The following is a 21,772-nucleotide window of genomic DNA, read 5'->3' as shown; positions in this document are numbered from 1 at the left end:
AAATACAAGAAGACTGCCTCTTCTTACTGACTATGTTTGAACCATTGCTGTGACACTAGTTATAGATTCCGATGCTTCACTGCAGGTTTACTGCATCCCTTGGACCTTATTATTGACGATGAAACACAGAAATTGCATCGGAATTAAATAAAAAGGCACAATGCCGACTTAAGTACAAGAAGACTGACTCTTCTTACTGACTATGTTTTGAAGCATCCTGTGACACTAGTTATAGATTCCGATGCTTCCCTTCACTTTTACTGTATCCCTCTGACCTTCTTATTGACGATGAAACACAGAAATTGTATCGGAATTATATACAAAAGGCACAGTGCCGACTTAAGTATAAGAAGACTGACTCTTCCTAATCTCTATGTTTTGAACCATTCCCGTGACACTAGTTATAAATTCCGATGCTTCACTTCAGGTCTACTGCATCCCTCTGACCTTCTCATCGACGATGAAACACAGAAATTGCATCGGAATTAAATACAAAAGGCACAATGCCGACTTAAGTACAAGAGGACTGACTCTTCTTACTGTCTATGTTTTGATCCACTCCTGTGACACTAGTTATAGATTCCGATGCTTCGCTTAAGGAGTACTACATCCCTCTGACCTTCTCATTGACGATGAAACACAGAAATTGCATCGGAATTAAATACAAAAGGCTCAATGCCGTCTTAAGTACAAGAAGACTGACTCTTCTTACTGACTATGTTTTGAACCATTCCTGTGACACTAGTTATAGATTCCGATGCTTCCCTTCAGGTTTACTGTATCCCTCTGACCTTCTTATTGTTGATGAAACACAGAAATTGCATCGGAATTAAATAGAAAAGGCACAATTCCGACTTAAGTACAAGAAGACTGACTCTTCCTACCGTCTATGTTTTGAACGATCCCTGTGACACTAGTTATAGATTCCGATGCTTTACTTCAGGTTTACTGTATCCCTTGGTCCTTCTTATTGTTGATGAAACACAGAAAATGCATCGGAATTAAATACAAAAGGCACAATGCCGTCTTAAGTACAAGAAGACTGACTCTTTTTACTGTCTTTGTTTTGAACCATTCCTGTGACAGAAGTTATAGATTCCGATGCTTCACTCCAGGTTTACTGTATCCCTTTGACCTTCCTATTGACGATGAAACACAGAAATTGCATCGGAATTAAATAGCAAAGGCACAATGCCGACTTAAGTACAAGAAGACTGACTCTTCTTACTATCTATGTTACGAAAAATTCCTGTGACGCTAGTTACAGATTCCGATGCTTCACTACAGGTTTACTGTATAACTCTGACCTTGTTATTGACGATGAAACACAGAAATTGCATCGGAATTAAATAGAAATGGCACAATGCCGACTTAAGTACAAGAAGGCTGACTCATCTTACTGACTATGTTTGAACCATTCCTGTGATACTAGTTATAGATTCCGATGCTTCACTTCAGGTTTACTGTATCCCTTGGACCTTCTAATTGACGATGAAACACAGAAATTGCATCGGGATTAAATAAATAGGCACAATGTCGACTTAAGTACAAGAAGACTGACTCTTCTTACTGACTATGCTTTGAACTATTCCTGTGACACTAGTTATAGATGCCGATGCTACCCTTCAGGTTTGCTGTATCCCTCTGGCTTCTTATTGACAATGAAACACAGAAATTTCATCGGAATTATATACAAAGGGCACAGTGCCGACTTAAGTATAAGAAAACTGACTCTTCCTAATCTCTTTGTTTTAAACCATTCCCGTGTGACTAGTTATAGAATCCGATGCTTCACTTCAGGTTTACTGTATCCCTCTGACCCTCTTATTGACGATGAAACACAGAAATTGTATCGGAATTAAATACAAAAGGCACAATGCCGACTTACGTACAAGAAGACTGACTCATCTTACCGTCTATGATTTGATCCATTCCCGTGACACTAGTTATAGATTCCGATGCTTCCCTCCAGGTTTACTGTGTCCCTCTGACCTTCTTATTGACGATGAAACACAGAAATTATATCGGAATTAAATACAAAAGGCACAATGCCGACTTAAGTACAAGAGGACTGACTCTTCTTACTGACTATGTTTTGAACCATTCCTGTGACACTAGTTATAGATTCCGATGCTTCCCTTCAGGTTTACTGTATCCCTCTGACCTTCTTATTGACGATGAAACACAGAAATTGCATCGGAATTATATACAAAAGGCACAGTGCCGACTTAAGTATAAGAAGACTGACTCTTCCTAATCTCTATGTTTGAACCATTCCCGTGACACTAGTTATAGATTCCGATGCTTCACTTCAGGTCTACTGTATCCCTCTGACCTTCTTATTGACGGTGAAACACAGAAATAGCATCGGAATTAAATAGAAAAGGCACAATGCCGAGTTAAGTACAAGAAGACTGACTCTTCTTACTGTCTATGATTTGAACCATTCCTGTGACACTAGTTATAGAGTCCGATGCTTCACTTCAGGTGTACTGTATCCCTCTGACCTTCTTATTGACGATGAAACACAGAAATTGCATCGGAATTAAATAGAAAAGGCACAATGCCGACTTAAGTACAAGAAGACTGACTCTTCCTACTGTCTATGTTTTGAACCATCCCTGTGACACTAGATATAGATTCCGATGGTTTACTTCAGGTTTACTGTATCCCTTGGACCTTCTTATTGTCGATGAAACACGGAAAATGCATCGGAATTAAATACAAAAGGCACAATGCCATCTTAAGTACAAGAAGACTGACTCTTCTTACTGTCTTTGTTTTGAACCATTCCTGTGACACTAGTTATAGATTACGATGCTTCACTCCAGGTTTACTCTATCCCTTTGACCTTCCTATTGACGATGAAACACAGAAATTGCATCGGAATTAAATAGCAAAGGCACAATGCCGACTTAAGTACAAGAAGACTGACTTTTCTTACTGACTACGCTTTGAACCATTCCTGTGAGACTAGTTATTGATTCCGAAGCTACCCTTCAGGTTTACTGTAACCCTCTGACCTTCTTATTGACAATGAAACACAGAAATTGCATCGGTATTATGTACAAAGTGCACAGTGCCGACTTAAGTATAAGAAAACTGACTCTTCCTAATCTCTATGTTTTAAACCATTCCCGTGAGACTAGTTATAGATTCCGATTCTTCACTTCAGGTTTACTGTATACCTCTGACCTTCTTTTTGACGATGAAACACAGAAATTGCATCGGAATTAAATACAAAAGGCACAATGCCGACTCAAGTACAAGAAAACTGACTCTTCCTACTGTCTATGTATTGAATTATTCCTGTGACACTAGTTATACATTCCGATGCTTCACTTCAGGTTTACTGTATCCCTCTCACCTTCTTATTGACAATGAAGCACAGAAATTCCATCGGAATTAAATAGAAAAGGCACAATGCCGACTTTAGTTCAAGATGACTGACTCTTCTTACTGACTATTTTGTGAACATTTCCTGTGAGACCAGTTTTAGATTCCGATGCTTCACTATATATTTACTGTATCCCTTGGACCTTCTTATTGACGATGAAACACAGAAATTGCATCGGAATTATATACAATATGCACAGTGCCGACTTCAGTACAAGAAGACTGACTCTTCCTAATCTCTATGTTTTAAACCATTCCCGTGACACTAGTTATAGATTCCGATGCTTCACTTCAGGTTTACTGTATCCCACTGACCTTCTAATTGACGATGAAACACAGAAATTGCATCGGAATTAAATACAAAAGGCACAATGCCGACTTACGTAAAAGAAGACTGACTCATCTTACTGTCTAAGTTTTGAACCATTCCTGTGACACTAGTTATAGATTCCGAAGCTTCACTTCAGGTTTACTGTATCCCTCTGACCTTCTTATTGTCGATGAAACACAGAAATAGCATCGGAATTAAATAGAAAAGGCACAATGCCGAGTTAAGTACAAGAAGACTGACTCTTCTTACTGTCTATGATTTGAACCATTCCGGTGACACTAGTTATAGAATCCGATGCTTCACTTCAGGTGTACTGTATCCCTCTGACCTTCTCATTGACGATGAAACACAGAAATTGAATCGGAAATAAATACAAAAGGCACAATGCCGACTCAAGTACAAGAAGACTGACTCTTCCTACTGTCTATGTTTTGAACCATTCCTGTGACACTAGATATACATTCCTATGCTTCGGTTCAGGTTTACTGTATCCCTCTCACCGACTATTGAGGATGAAACACAGAAATTCCATCGGAATTAAATGGTAAAGGCACAATGCTGACTTAAACACAAGAAGACTGACTCTTCTTACTGACTATGTTTTGAAGCATCCTGTGACACTAGTTATAGATTCCGATGCTTCCCTTCACTTTTACTGTATCCCTCTGACCTTCTTATTGACGATGAAACACAGAAATTGTATCGGAATTATATACAAAAGGCACAGTGCCGACTTAAGTATAAGAAGACTGACTCTTCCTAATCTCTATGTTTTGAACCATTCCCGTGACACTAGTTATAAATTCCGATGCTTCACTTCAGGTCTACTGCATCCCTCTGACCTTCTCATCGACGATGAAACACAGAAATTGCATCGGAATTAAATACAAAAGGCACAATGCCGACTTAAGTACAAGAGGACTGACTCTTCTTACTGTCTATGTTTTGATCCACTCCTGTGACACTAGTTATAGATTCCGATGCTTCGCTTAAGGAGTACTATATCCCTCTGACCTTCTCATTGACGATGAAACACAGAAATTGCATCGGAATTAAATACAAAAGGCTCAATGCCGTCTTAAGTACAAGAAGACTGACTCTTCTTACTGACTATGTTTTGAACCATTCCTGTGACACTAGTTATAGATTCCGATGCTTCCCTTCAGGTTTACTGTATCCCTCTGACCTTCTTATTGTTGATGAAACACAGAAATTGCATCGGAATTAAATAGAAAAGGCACAATTCCGACTTAAGTACAAGAAGACTGACTCTTCCTACCGTCTATGTTTTGAACGATCCCTGTGACACTAGTTATAGATTCCGATGCTTTACTTCAGGTTTACTGTATCCCTTGGTCCTTCTTATTGTTGATGAAACACAGAAAATGCATCGGAATTAAATACAAAAGGCACAATGCCGTCTTAAGTACAAGAAGACTGACTCTTTTTACTGTCTTTGTTTTGAACCATTCCTGTGACAGAAGTTATAGATTCCGATGCTTCACTCCAGGTTTACTGTATCCCTTTGACCTTCCTATTGACGATGAAACACAGAAATTGCATCGGAATTAAATAGCAAAGGCACAATGCCGACTTAAGTACAAGAAGACTGACTCTTCTTACTATCTATGTTACGAAAAATTCCTGTGACGCTAGTTACAGATTCCGATGCTTCACTACAGGTTTACTGTATAACTCTGACCTTGTTATTGACGATGAAACACAGAAATTGCATCGGAATTAAATAGAAATGGCACAATGCCGACTTAAGTACAAGAAGGCTGACTCATCTTACTGACTATGTTTGAACCATTCCTGTGATACTAGTTATAGATTCCGATGCTTCACTTCAGGTTTACTGTATCCCTTGGACCTTCTTATTGACGATGAAACACAGAAATTGCATCGGGATTAAATAAATAGGCACAATGTCGACTTAAGTACAAGAAGACTGACTCTTCTTACTGACTATGCTTTGAACTATTCCTGTGACACTAGTTATAGATGCCGATGCTACCCTTCAGGTTTGCTGTATCCCTCTGGCTTCTTATTGACAATGAAACACAGAAATTTCATCGGAATTATATACAAAGGGCACAGTGCCGACTTAAGTATAAGAAAACTGACTCTTCCTAATCTCTTTGTTTTAAACCATTCCCGTGTGACTAGTTATAGAATCCGATGCTTCACTTCAGGTTTACTGTATCCCTCTGACCCTCTTATTGACGATGAAACACAGCAATTGTATCGGAATTACATACAAAAGGCACAATGCCGACTTACGTACAAGAAGACTGACTCATCTTACTGTCTATGTTTTGATCCATTCCCGTGACACTAGTTATAGATTCCGATGCTTCCCTCCAGGTTTACTGTGTCCTTCTGACCTTCTTATTGACGATGAAACACAGAAATTATATCGGAATTAAATACAAAAGGCACAATGCCGACTTAAGTACAAGAGGACTGACTCTTCTTACTGACTATGTTTTGAACCATTCCTGTGACACTAGTTATAGATTCCGATGCTTCCCTTCAGGTTTACTGTATCCCTCTGACCTTCTTATTGACGATGAAACACAGAAATTGCATCGGAATTATATACAAAAGGCACAGTGCCGACTTAAGTATAAGAAGACTGACTCTTCCTAATCTCTATGTTTGAACCATTCCCGTGACACTAGTTATAGATTCCGATGCTTCACTTCAGGTCTACTGTATCCCTCTGACCTTCTTATTGACGGTGAAACACAGAAATAGCATCGGAATTAAATAGAAAAGGCACAATGCCGAGTTAAGTACAAGAAGACTGACTCTTCTTACTGTCTATGATTTGAACCATTCCTGTGACACTAGTTATAGAGTCCGATGCTTCACTTCAGGTGTACTGTATCCCTCTGACCTTCTTATTGACGATGAAACACAGAAATTGCATCGGAATTAAATAGAAAAGGCACAATGCCGACTTAAGTACAAGAAGACTGACTCTTCCTACTGTCTATGTTTTGAACCATCCCTGTGACACTAGATATAGATTCCGATGGTTTACTTCAGGTTTACTGTATCCCTTGGACCTTCTTATTGTCGATGAAACACGGAAAATGCATCGGAATTAAATACAAAAGGCACAATGCCATCTTAAGTACAAGAAGACTGACTCTTCTTACTGTCTTTGTTTTGAACCATTCCTGTGACACTAGTTATAGATTACGATGCTTCACTCCAGGTTTACTCTATCCCTTTGACCTTCCTATTGACGATGAAACACAGAAATTGCATCGGAATTAAATAGCAAAGGCACAATGCCGACTTAAGTACAAGAAGACTGACTTTTCCTACTGACTACGCTTTGAACCATTCCTGTGAGACTAGTTATTGATTCCGAAGCTACCCTTCAGGTTTACTGTAACCCTCTGACCTTCTTATTGACAATGAAACACAGAAATTGCATCGGTATTATGTACAAAGTGCACAGTGCCGACTTAAGTATAAGAAAACTGACTCTTCCTAATCTCTATGTTTTAAACCATTCCCGAGAGACTAGTTATAGATTCCGATTCTTCACTTCAGGTTTACTGTATACCTCTGACCTTCTTTTTGACGATGAAACACAGAAATTGCATCGGAATTAAATACAAAAGGCACAATGCCGACTCAAGTACAAGAAAACTGACCCTTCCTACTGTCTATGTATTGAATTATTCCTGTGACACTAGTTATACATTCCGATGCTTCACTTCAGGTTTACTGTATCCCTCTCACCTTCTTATTGACAATGAAGCACAGAAATTCCATCGGAATTAAATAGAAAAGGCACAATGCCGACTTTAGTTCAAGATGACTGACTCTTCTTACTGACTATTTTGTGAACATTTCCTGTGAGACCAGTTTTAGATTCCGATGCTTCACTATATATTTACTGTATCCCTTGGACCTTCTTATTGACGATGAAACACAGAAATTGCATCGGAATTATATACAATATGCACAGTGCCGACTTCAGTACAAGAAGACTGACTCTTCCTAATCTCTATGTTTTAAACCATTCCCGTGACACTAGTTATAGATTCCGATGCTTCACTTCAGGTTTACTGTATCCCACTGACCTTCTAATTGACGATGAAACACAGAAATTGCATCGGAATTAAATACAAAAGGCACAATGCCGACTTACGTAAGAGAAGACTGACTCATCTTACTGTCTAAGTTTTGAACCATTCCTGTGACACTAGTTATAGATTCCGAAGCTTCACTTCAGGTTTACTGTATCCCTCTGACCTTCTTATTGTCGATGAAACACAGAAATAGCATCGGAATTAAATAGAAAAGGCACAATGCCGAGTTAAGTACAAGAAGACTGACTCTTCTTACTGTCTATGATTTGAACCATTCCGGTGACACTAGTTATAGAATCCGATGCTTCACTTCAGGTGTACTGTATCCCTCTGACCTTCTCATTGACGATGAAACACAGAAATTGAATCGGAAATAAATACAAAAGGCACAATGCCGACTCAAGCACAAGAAGACTGACTCTTCCTACTGTCTATGTTTTGAACCATTCCTGTGACACTAGATATACATTCCTATGCTTCGGTTCAGGTTTACTGTATCCCTCTCACCGACTATTGAGGATGAAACACAGAAATTCCATCGGAATTAAATGGTAAAGGCACAATGCTGACTTAAACACAAGAAGACTGACTCTTCTTACTGACTATGTTTGAACCATTGCTGTGACACTAGTTATAGATTCCGATGCTTCACTTCAGGTTTACTGTATCCCTCGGACCTCATTATTGACGATGAAACACAGAAATTGCATCGGAATTAAATAAAAAGGCACAATGCCGACTTAAGTACAAGAAGACTGACTCTACTTACTGACTATGTTTTGAACCATTCCTGTGACACAAGTTATAGATTCCGATGCTTCCCTTCAGGTTTACTGCATCCCTCTGACCTTCTTATTGACGATGAAACACAGAAATTGTATCGGAATTATATACAAAAGGCACAGTGCCGACTTAAAAATAAGAAGACTGACTCTTCCTAATCTCTATGTTTTGAACCATTCCCGTGACACTAGTTATAAATTCCGATGCTTCACTTCAGGTCTACTGTATCCCTCTGACCTTCGTATTGACGGTGAAACACAGAAATTGCATCGGAATTAAATACAAAAGGCACAATGCCGACTTTCGTAAGAGAAGACTGACTCATCTTACTGTCTATGTTTTGAACCGTTCCTGTGACACTAGATATAGATTCCGATGCTTCACTTCAGGTTTACTGTATCCCTTGGACCTTCTTATTGACGATGAAACACAGAAATTGCATCGGGATTAAATAAATAGGCACAATGTCGACTTAAGTACAAGAAGACTGACTCTTCTTACTGACTATGCTTTGAACTATTCCTGTGACACTAGTTATAGATGCCGATGCTACCCTTCAGGTTTGCTGTATCCCTCTGGCTTCTTATTGACAATGAAACACAGAAATTTCATCGGAATTATATACAAAGGGCACAGCGCCGACTTAAGTATAAGAAAACTGACTATTCCTAATCTCTTTGTTTTAAACCATTCCCGTGTGACTAGTTATAGAATCCGATGCTTCACTTCAGGTTTACTGTATCCCTCTGACCCTCTTATTGACGATGAAACACAGAAATTGTATCGGAATTAAATACAAAAGGCACAATGCCGACTTACGTACAAGAAGACTGACTCATCTTACTGTCTATGATTTGATCCATTCCCGTGACACTAGTTATAGATTCCGATGCTTCCCTCCAGGTTTACTGTGTCCCTCTGACCTTCTTATTGACGATGAAACACAGAAATTATATCGGAATTAAATACAAAAGGCACAATGCCGACTTAAGTACAAGAGGACTGACTCTTCTTACTGACTATGTTTTGAACCATTCCTGTGACACTAGTTATAGATTCCGATGCTTCCCTTCAGGTTTACTGTATCCCTCTGACCTTCTTATTGACGATGAAACACAGAAATTGCATCGGAATTATATACAAAAGGCACAGTGCCGACTTAAGTATAAGAAGACTGACTCTTCCTAATCTCTATGTTTGAACCATTCCCGTGACACTAGTTATAGATTCCGATGCTTCACTTCAGGTCTACTGTATCCCTCTGACCTTCTTATTGACGGTGAAACACAGAAATAGCATCGGAATTAAATAGAAAAGGCACAATGCCGACTTAAGTACAAGAAGACTGACTCTTCCTACTGTCTATGTTTTGAACCATCCCTGTGACACTAGATATAGATTCCGATGGTTTACTTCAGGTTTACTGTATCCCTTGGACCTTCTTATTGTCGATGAAACACGGAAAATGCATCGGAATTAAATACAAAAGGCACAATGCCATCTTAAGTACAAGAAGACTGACTCTTCTTACTGTCTTTGTTTTGAACCATTCCTGTGACACTAGTTATAGATTACGATGCTTCACTCCAGGTTTACTCTATCCCTTTGACCTTCCTGTTGACGATGAAACACAGAAATTGCATCGGAATTAAATAGCAAAGGCACAATGCCGACTTAAGTACAAGAAGACTGACTTTTCTTACTGACTACGCTTTGAACCATTCCTGTGAGACTAGTTATTGATTCCGAAGCTACCCTTCAGGTTTACTGTAACACTCTGACCTTCTTATTGACAATGAAACACAGAAATTGCATCGGTATTATGTACAAAGTGCACAGTGCCGACTTAAGTATAAGAAAACTGACTCTTCCTAATCTCTATGTTTTAAACCATTCCCGTGAGACTAGTTATAGATTCCGATTCTTCACTTCAGGTTTACTGTATACCTCTGACCTTCTTTTTGACGATGAAACACAGAAATTGCATCGGAATTAAATACAAAAGGCACAATGCCGACTCAAGTACAAGAAAACTGACTCTTCCTACTGTCTATGTATTGAATTATTCCTGTGACACTAGTTATACATTCCGATGCTTCACTTCAGGTTTACTGTATCCCTCTCACCTTCTTATTGACAATGAAGCACAGAAATTCCATCGGAATTAAATAGAAAAGGCACAATGCCGACTTTAGTTCAAGATGACTGACTCTTCTTACTGACTATTTTGTGAACATTTCCTGTGAGACCAGTTTTAGATTCCGATGCTTCACTATATATTTACTGTATCCCTTGGACCTTCTTATTGACGATGAAACACAGAAATTGCATCGGAATTATATACAATATGCACAGTGCCGACTTCAGTACAAGAAGACTGACTCTTCCTAATCTCTATGTTTTAAACCATTCCCGTGACACTAGTTATAGATTCCGATGCTTCACTTCAGGTTTACTGTATCCCACTGACCTTCTAATTGACGATGAAACACAGAAATTGCATCGGAATTAAATACAAAAGGCACAATGCCGACTTACGTAAAAGAAGACTGACTCATCTTACTGTCTAAGTTTTGAACCATTCCTGTGACACTAGTTATAGATTCCGAAGCTTCACTTCAGGTTTACTGTATCCCTCTGACCTTCTTATTGTCGATGAAACACAGAAATAGCATCGGAATTAAATAGAAAAGGCACAATGCCGAGTTAAGTACAAGAAGACTGACTCTTTTTACTGTCTATGATTTGAACCATTCCGGTGACACTAGTTATAGTATCCGATGCTTCACTTCAGGTGTACTGTATCCCTCTGACCTTCTCATTGACGATGAAACACAGAAATTGAATCGGAAATAAATACAAAAGGCACAATGCCGACTCAAGTACAAGAAGACTGACTCTTCCTACTGTCTATGTTTTGAACCATTCCTGTGACACTAGATATACATTCCTATGCTTCGGTTCAGGTTTACTGTATCCCTCTCACCGACTATTGAGGATGAAACACAGAAATTCCATCGGAATTAAATGGTAAAGGCACAATGCTGACTTAAACACAAGAAGACTGACTCTTCTTACTGACTATGTTTGAACCATTGCTGTGACACTAGTTATAGATTCCGATGCTTCACTTCAGGTTTACTGTATCCCTCGGACCTCATTATTGACGATGAAACACAGAAATTGCATCGGAATTAAATAAAAAGGCACAATGCCGACTTAAGTACAAGAAGACTGACTCTACTTACTGACTATGTTTTGAACCATTCCTGTGACACAAGTTATTGATTCCGATGCTTCCCTTCAGGTTTACTGCATCCCTCTGACCTTCTTATTGACGATGAAACACAGAAATTGTATCGTAATTATATACAAAAGGCACAGTGCCGACTTAAAAATAAGAAGACTGACTCTTCCTAATCTCTATGTTTTGAACCATTCCCGTGACACTAGTTATAAATTCCGATGCTTCACTTCAGGTCTACTGTATCCCTCTGACCTTCGTATTGACGGTGAAACACAGAAATTGCATCGGAATTAAATACAAAAGGCACAATGCCGACTTTCGTAAGAGAAGACTGACTCATCTTACTGTCTATGTTTTGAACCGTTCCTGTGACACTAGATATAGATTCCGATGCTTCACTTCAGGTTTACTGTATCCCTCTGACCTTCTTATTGTCGATGAAACACAGAAATTGCATCGGAATTAAATACAAAAGGCACAATGCCGACTTAAGTACAAGAGGACTGACTCTTCTTACTGTCTATGTTTTGATCCACTCCTGTGACACTAGTTATAGATTCCGATGCTTCGCTTAAGGTGTACTATATCCCTCTGACCTTCTCATTGACGATGAAACACAGAAATTGCATCGGAATTAAATACAAAAGGCTCAATGCCGTGTTAAGTACAAGAAGACTGACTCTTCTCACTATCTATGATACGAACCATTCCTGTGACGCTAGTTACAGATTCCGATGCTTCACTACAGGTTTACTGTATAACTCTGACTTCGTTATTGACGATGAGACACAGAAATTGCATCGGAATTAAATAGAAAAAGCACAATGCCGACTTAAGTACAAGAAGGCTGACTCATCTTACTGACTATGTCTGAACCATTCCTGTGACACTAGTTATAGATTCCGATGCTTCACTTCAGGTTTACTGTATCCCTTGGACCTTCTTATTGACGATGAAACACAGAAATAGGATCGGGATTAAATAAATAGGCACAATGCCGACTTAAGTACAAGAAGACTGACTCTTCTTACTGACTATGCTTTGAACCATTCCTGTGACACTAGTTATAGACTCCGATGCTACCCTTCAGGTTTACTGTATCCCTCTGACCTTCTTATTGACAATGAAACACAGAAATTATTGCATCGGAATTATATACAAAGGGCACAGTGCCGACTTAAGTATAAGAAAACTCACTCTTCCTAATCTCTATGTTTTGAACCATTCCCGTGACACTAGTTATAGATTCCGATGCTTCACTTCAGGTGTACTGTATCCCTCTGACCTTCTTATTGACGGTGAAACACAGAAATTGCATCGGAATTAAATACAAAAGGCACAATGCCGACTTACGTACAAGAAGACTGACTCATCTTACTGTCTATGTTTTGAACCGTTCCTGTGACACTAGTTATAGATTCCGATGCTTCACATCAGGTTTACTGTATCCCTCTGACCTTCTTAATGTCGATGAAACACAGAAATTGCATCGGAATTAAATACAAACGGCACAATGCCGACTTAAATACAAGAGGACTGACTCTTCTTACTGACTATGTTTTGAACCATTCCTGTGACACTAGTTATAGATTCCGATGCTTCCCTTCAGGTTTACTGTATCCCTCTGACCTTCTTATTGACGAAGAAACACAGAAATTGCATCGGAATTATATACAAAAGGCACAGTGCCGACTTAAGTATAAGAAGACTGACTCTTCCTAATCTCTATGTTTTGAACCATTCCCGTGACACTAGTTATAGATTCCGATGCCTCACTTCAGTTCTACTGTATCCCTCTGACCTTCTTATTGACGGTGAAACAGAGAAATTGCATCGGAATTAAATACAAAAGGTACAATGCCGACTCACGTGCAAGAAGACTGACTCATCTTACTGTCTATGTTTTGAACCGTTCCTGTGACACTAGTTATAGATTCCGATGCTTCACTTCAGGTTTACTGTATCCGTCTGACATTCTTATTGTCGATGAAACACAGAAATTGCATCGGAATTAAATACAAAAGGCACAATGCCGACTTAAGTACAAGAGGACTGACTCTTCTTACTGTCTATGTTTTGATCCACTCCTGTGACACTAGTTATAGATTCCGATGCTTCACTTAAGGTGTACTATATCCCCCTGACCTTCTCATTGACGATGAAACACAGAAATTGCATCGGAATTAAATACAAAAGGCACGATGCCGTCTTAGGTACAAGAAGACTGACTCTTCTTACTGACTATGTTATGAACCATTCCTGTGACACTAGTTATAGATTCCGATGCTTCCCTTCAGGTTTACTGTATCCCTCTGACCTTCTTATTGTCGATGAAACACAGAAATTGCATCGGAATTAAATAGAAAAGGCACAATGCCGACTTAAGTACAAGAAGACTGACTCTTCCTACTGTCTATGTTTGAACCATCCATGTGACACTACTTATAGATTCCGATGGTTTACTTCAGGTTTACTGTATCCCTTGGACCATCTTATTGTCGATGAAACACAGAAAATGCATCGGAATTAAATACAAAAAGCACAATACGATCTTAAGTACAAGAAGACTAACTCTTCTTACTGTCTTTGTTTTGAACCATTCCTGTGACACTAGTTATAGATTCCGATGCTTCACTCGAGGTTTACTCTATCCCTTTGACCTTCCTATTGACGATGAAACACAGAAATTGCATCGGAATTAAATAGCAAAGGCACAGTGCCGACTTAAGTACAAGAAGACTGACTCTTCTTACTGACTATGCTTTGAAACATTCCTGTGACACTAGTAATAGATTCCGATGCTACCCTTCAGGTTTACTGTATCCCTCTGACCTTCTTATTGTCAATGAAACACAGAAATTGCATCGGAATTATATACAAAGGGCACAGTGCCGCCTTAAGTATAAGAAAACTGACTCTTCCTAATCTCTATGTTTTAAACCATTCCCGTGAGACCTGTTATAGATTCCGATTCTTCACTTCAGGTTTACTGTATCCCTTTTACCTTCTTATTGACAATGAAACACAGAAATTCCATCGGAATTAAATAGAAAAGGCTCAATGCCGACTTAAGTTCAAGAAGGCTGACTCTTCTTATTGACTATTTTGTGAACATTTCCAGTGAGACCAGTTTTAGATTCCGATGCTTCACTATATATTTACTGTATCCCTTGGACCTTCTTATTGACGATGAAACACAGAAATTGCATCGGAATTATATACAATAGGCACAGTGCCGACTTCAGTATAAGAAGACTGACTCTTCCTATTCTCTATGTTTTAAACCATTCCCGTGACACTAGTTATAGATTCCGATGCTTCACTTCAGGTTTACTGTATCCCTCTGACCTTCTTATTGACTATGAAACACAGAAGTTCCATTGGAATTAAATAGAAAAGGCACAATGCCGAGTTAAGTACAAGAAGACTGACTCTTCTTACTGTCTATGATTTGAACCATTCCTGTGACACTAGTTATAGAATCCGATGCTTCACTTCAGGTGTACTGTATCAATCTGACCTTCTCATTGACGATGAAACACAGAAAGTGAATCGGAAATAAATACAAAAGGCACAATGCCGACTCAAGTACAAGAAGACTGACTCTTCCTACTGTCTATGTTTTGAACCATTCATGTGACACTAGTTATACATTCCTATGCTTCAGTTCAGGTTTACTGTATCCCTCTCACCTTCTATTGAGGATGAAACACAGAAATTCCATAGGAATTAAATAGAAAAGGCACAATGCTGACTTAAACACAAGAAGACTGACTCTTCTTACTGACTATGTTTGAACCATTGCTGTGACACTAGTTATAGATTCCGATGCTTCACTTCATGTTTACTGTATCCCTTGGACCTTATTATTAACGATGAAACACAGATATTGCATCGGAATTAAATAAAAGGGCACAATGCCGACTTAAGTACAAGAAGACTGACTCTTCTTACTGACTATGTTTTGAACCATTCCTGTGACACTAGTTATAGATTCCGATGCTTCCCTTCAGGTTTACTGTATCCCTCTGACCTTCTTATTGACGATGAAACACAGAAATTGTATCGGAATTATATACAAAAGGCACAGTGCCGTCTTAAGTATAAGGAGACTGACTCTTCCTAATCTCTATGTTTTGAACCATTCCCGTGACACTAGTTATAAATTCCGACGCTTCACTTCAGGTCTACTGTATCCCTCTGACCTTCTTATTGACGGTGAAACACAGAAATTGCATCGGAATTAAATACAATAGGCACAATGCCGACTTACGTACAAGAAGACTGACTCATCTTACTGTCTATGTTTTGAACCGTTCCTGTGACACTAGTTATAGATTCCGATGCTTCACTTCAGGTTTACTGTATCCCTCTGACCTTCTTATTGTCGATGAAACACAGAAATTGCATCGGAATTAAATACAAACGGCACAATGCCGACTTAAGTACAAGAGGACTGACTCTTCTTACTGACTATGTTTTGAACCATTCCTGTGACACTAGTTATAGATTCCGATGCTTCCCTTCAGGTTTACTGTATCCCTCTGACCTTCTTATTGACGAAGAAACACAGAAATTGCATCGGAATTATATACAAAAGGCACAGTGCCGAATTAAGTATAAGAAGACTGACTCTTAATAATCTCTATGTTTTGAACCATTCCCGTGACACTAGTTATGGATTCCGATGCTTCACTTCAGTTCTACTGTATCCCTCTGACCTTCTTATTGACGGTGAAACAGAGAAATTGCATCGGAATTAAATACAAAAGGTACAATGCCGACTTACGTGCAAGAAGACTGACTCATCTTACTGTCTATGTTTTGAACCGTTCCTGTGACACTAGTTATAGATTCCGATGCTTCACTTCAGGTTTACTGTATCCGTCTGACATTCTTATTGTCGATGAAACACAGAAATTGCATCGGAATTAAATACAAAAGGCACAATGCCGACTTAAGTACAAGAGGACTGACTCTTCTTACTGTCTATGTTTTGATCCACTCCTGTGACACTAGTTATAGATTCCGATGCTTCACTTAAGGTGTACTATATCCCCCTGACCTTCTCATTGACGATGAAACACAGAAATTGCATCGGAATTAAATACAAAAGGCACGATGCCGTCTTAGGTACAAGAAGACTGACTCTTCTTACTGACTATGTTATGAACCATTCCTGTGACACTAGTTATAGATTCCGATGCTTCCCTTCAGGTTTACTGTATCCCTCTGACCTTCTTATTGTCGATGAAACACAGAAATTGCATCGGAATTAAATAGAAAAGGCACAATGCCGACTTAAGTACATGAAGACTGACTCTTCCTACTGTCTATGTTTGAACCATCCATGTGACACTACTTACAGATTCCGATGGTTTACTTCAGGTTTACTGTATCCCTTGGACCATCTTATTGTCGATGAAACACAGAAAATGCATCGGAATTAAATACAAAAAGCACAATACGATCTTAAGTACAAGAAGACTAACTCTTCTTACTGTCTTTCTTTTGAACCATTCCTGTGACACTAGTTATAGATTCCGATGCTTCACTCGAGGTTTACTCTATCCCTTTGACCTTCCTATTGACGATGAAACACAGAAATTGCATCGGAATTAAATAGCAAAGGCACAATGCCGACTTAAGTACAAGAAGACTGACTCTTCTTACTGACTATGCTTTGAAACATTCCTGTGACACTAGTAATAGATTCAGATGCTACCCTTCAGGTTTACTGTATCCCTCTGAACTTCTTATTGTCAATGAAACACAGAAATTGCATCGGAATTATATACAAAGGGCACAGTGCCGCCTTAAGTATAAGAAAACTGACTCTTCCTAATCTCTATGTTTTAAACCATTCCCGTGAGACCTGTTATAGATTCCGATTCTTCACTTCAGGTTTACTGTATCCCTTTTACCTTCTTATTGACAATGAAACACAGAAATTCCATCGGAATTCAATAGAAAAGGCTCAATGCCGACTTAAGTTCAAGAAGACTGACTCTTCTTACTGACTATTTTGTGGACATTTCCAGTGAGACCAGTTTTAGATTCCGATGCTTCACTATATATTTACTGTATCCCTTGGACCTTCTTATTGACGATGAAACACAGAAATTGCATCGGAATTATATACAATAGGCACAGTGCTGACTTCAGTATAAGAAGACTGACTCTTCCTATTCTCTATGTTTTAAACCATTCCCGTGACACTAGTTATAGATTCCGATGCTTCACTTCAGGTTTACTGTATCCCTCTGACCTTCTTATTGACTATGAAACACAGAAGTTCCATTGGAATTAAATAGAAAAGGCACAATGCCGAGTTAAGTACAAGAAGACTGACTCTTCTTACTGTCTATGATTTGAACCATTCCTGTGACACTAGTTATAGAATCCGATGCTTCACTTCAGGTGTACTGTATCCCTCTGACCTTCTCATTGACGATGAAACACAGAAAGTGAATCGGAAATAAATACAAAAGGCACAATGCCGACTCAAGTACAAGAAGACTGACTCTTCCTACTGTCTATGTTTTGAACCATTCCTGTGACACTAGTTATACATTCCTATGCTTCAGTTCAGGTTTACTGTATCCCTCTCACCTTCTATTGTGGATGAAACACAGAAATTCCATAGGAATTAAATTGAAAAGGCACAATGCTGACTTAAGCACAAGGAGACTGACTCTTCTTACTGACTATGTTTGAACCATTGCTGTGACACTAGTTATAGATTCCGATGCTTTACTTCAGGTTTACTGTATCCCTTGGACCTTCTTATTGTTTATGAAACACAGAAAATGCATCGGAATTAAATACAAAAGGCACAATGCCGTCTTAAGTACAAGAAGACGGACTCTTCTTACTGTCTTTGCTTTGAACCATTCCTGTGACACTAGTTATAGATTCCGATGCTTCACTCCAGGTTTACTGTATCCCTTTGACCTTCCTATTGACGATGAAACACAGAAATTGCATCGGAATTAAATAGCAAAGGCAAAATGCCGACTTAAGTACAAGAAGACTGACTCTTCTTACTATCTATGTTACGAACTATTCCTGTGACGCTAGTTACAGATTCCGATGCTTCACTACAGGTTTACTGTATAACTCTGACCTTGTTATTGACGATGAAACACAGAAATTGCATCGAAATTAAATAGAAAAGGCACAATGCCGACTTAAGTACAAGAAGGCTGACTCATCTTACTATGTTTGAACCATTCCTGTGACACTAGTTATAGATTCCGATGCTTCCCTTCAGGTTTACTGTATCCCTTGGACCTTCTTATTGACGATGAAACACAGAAATTGCATCAGGATTAAATATATAGGCACAATGCCGACTTAAGTACAAGGAGACTGACTCTTCTTACTGACTATGCTTTGATCTATTCCTGTGACACTAGTTATAGATTCCGATGCTACCCTTCAGGTTTACTGTATCCCTCTGACCTTCTTATTGACGATGAAACACAGAAATTGCATCGGAATTAAATACAAAAGGCACAATGCCGACTTACGTACAAGCAGACTGACACATCTTACTGTCTATGTTTTGAACCATTCCTGTGACACTAGTTATAGATTCCGATGCTTCCCTTCAGGTTTACTGTGTCCCTCTGACCTTCTTATTGACGATGAAACACAGAAATTGCATCGGAATTATATACAAAAGGCACAGTGCCGACTTAGGTATAAGAAGACTGACTCTTCCTAATCTCTATGTTTTGAACCATTCCCGTGACACTAGTTATAGATTCCGATGCTTCACTTCAGGTCTACTGTAACCCTCTGACCTTCTTATTGACGGTGAAACACAGAAATTGCATCGGAATTAAATACAAAAGGCACAATGCCGACTTACGTACAAGAAGACTGACTCATCTTACTGTCTATGTTTTGAACCGTTCCTGTGACACTAGTTATAGATTCCGATGCTTCACTTCAGGTTTACTGTATCCCTCTGACCTTCTTATTGTCGATGAAACTCAGAAATTGCATCGGAATTAAATACAAAAGGCACAATGCCGACTTAAGTACAAGAGGACTAACTCTTCTTACTGACTATGATTTGATCCACTCCTGTGACACTAGTTATAGATTCTGATGCTTCACTTAAGGTGTACTATATCCCTCTGACCTTCTCATTGACGATGAAACACAGAAATTGCATCGGAATTAAATACAAAAGGCACACTGCCGTCTTAAGTACAAGAAGACTGACTCTTCTTACTGACTATGTTTTGAACCATTCCTGTGACACTAGTTATAGATTCCGACGCTTCCCTTCAGGTTTACTGTATCCCTCTGACCTTCTTATTGTCGATGAAACACAGAAATTGCATCGGAATTAAATAGAAAAGGCACAATGCCGACTTAAGTACAAGAAGACTGACTCTTCCTACTGTCTATGTTTTGAACCATCCCTGTGACACTACTTACAGATTCCGATGGTTTACTTTAGGTTTACTGTATCCCTTGGACCATCTTATTGTCGATGAAACACGGAAAATGCATCGGAGTTAAATACAAAAGGCACAATGCCGACTTAAGTACAAGAAGACTGACTCTTCTTACTGACTATGTTTTGAACCATTCCTGTGACACTAGTTATAGATTCCGATGCTTCCCTTCAGGTTTACTGTATCCCTCTGACCTTCGTATTGTCGATGAAACACAGATATTGCAACGGAATTAAATACAAAAGGCAAAATGCCGACTCAAGTACAAGAAGACTGACTCTTCCTACTGTCTATGTATTAAATTACTCCTGTGACACTAGTTATACATTCCGATGCTTCACTTCAGGTTTACTGTATCCCTCTCACCTTCTTATTGACAATGAAACACAGAAATTCTATCGGAATTAAATAGAAAAGGCACAATGCCGACTTAAGTTCAAGAAGACTGACTCTTCTTACTGACTATTTTGTGAACATTTCCTGTGAGACGTGTTTTAGATTCCGATGCTTCACTATATATTTACTGTATCCCTTGGACCTTCTTATTGACGATGAAACACAGAAATTGCATCGGAATTAAATACAAAAGGCATAATGAAGACTTACGTACAAGAAGACTGACTCATCTTACTGTCTAAGTTTTAAACCATTCCTGTGACACTAGTTATAGATTCCGAAGCTTCACTTCAGGTTTACTGTATCCCTTTGACCTTCTTATTGTCGATGAAACACAGAAATAGCATCGGAACTAAATAGAAAAGGCACAATGCCGAGTTAAGTACAAGAAGACTGACTCTTCTTACTGTTTATGATTTGAACCATTCCTGTGACACTAGTTATAGAATCCGATGCTTCACTTTAGGTGTACTGTATCCCTCTGACCTTCTCATTGACGATGAAACACAGAAAGTGAATCGGAAATAAATACAAAAGGCACAATGCCGACTCAAGTACAAGAAGACTGACTCTTCCTACTGTCTATGTTTTGAACCATACCTGTGACACTAGTTATACATTCCTATGCTTCAGTTCAGGTTTACTGTATCCCTGTCACCTTCTATTGAGGATGAAACACAGAGATTCCATCGGAATTAAATAGAAAAGGCACAATGCTGACTTAAACACAAAAAGACTGACTCTTCTTACTGACTATGTTTGAACCATTGCTGTGACACTAGTTATAGATTCCGATGCTTCACTTCAGGTTTACTGTATCCCTTGGACCTTATTATTGACAATGAAACACAGAAATTGCATCGGAATTAAATAAAAAGGCACAATGCCGACTTAAGTACAAGAAGACTGACTCTACTTACTGACTATGTTTTGAACCATTCCTGTGACACTAGTTATAGATTCCGATGCTTCCCTTCAGGTTTACTGTATCCCTCTGACCTCCTTATTGACGATGAAACACAGAAATTGT

Source organism: Schistocerca americana, unplaced genomic scaffold, assembly GCF_021461395.2.
Source record: "Schistocerca americana isolate TAMUIC-IGC-003095 unplaced genomic scaffold, iqSchAmer2.1 HiC_scaffold_19, whole genome shotgun sequence".
NCBI lineage: Eukaryota > Metazoa > Arthropoda > Insecta > Orthoptera > Acrididae > Schistocerca > Schistocerca americana.
The sequence above is the reverse complement of the archived record's forward strand: the minus strand, read 5'-3'. Positions refer to the sequence as shown.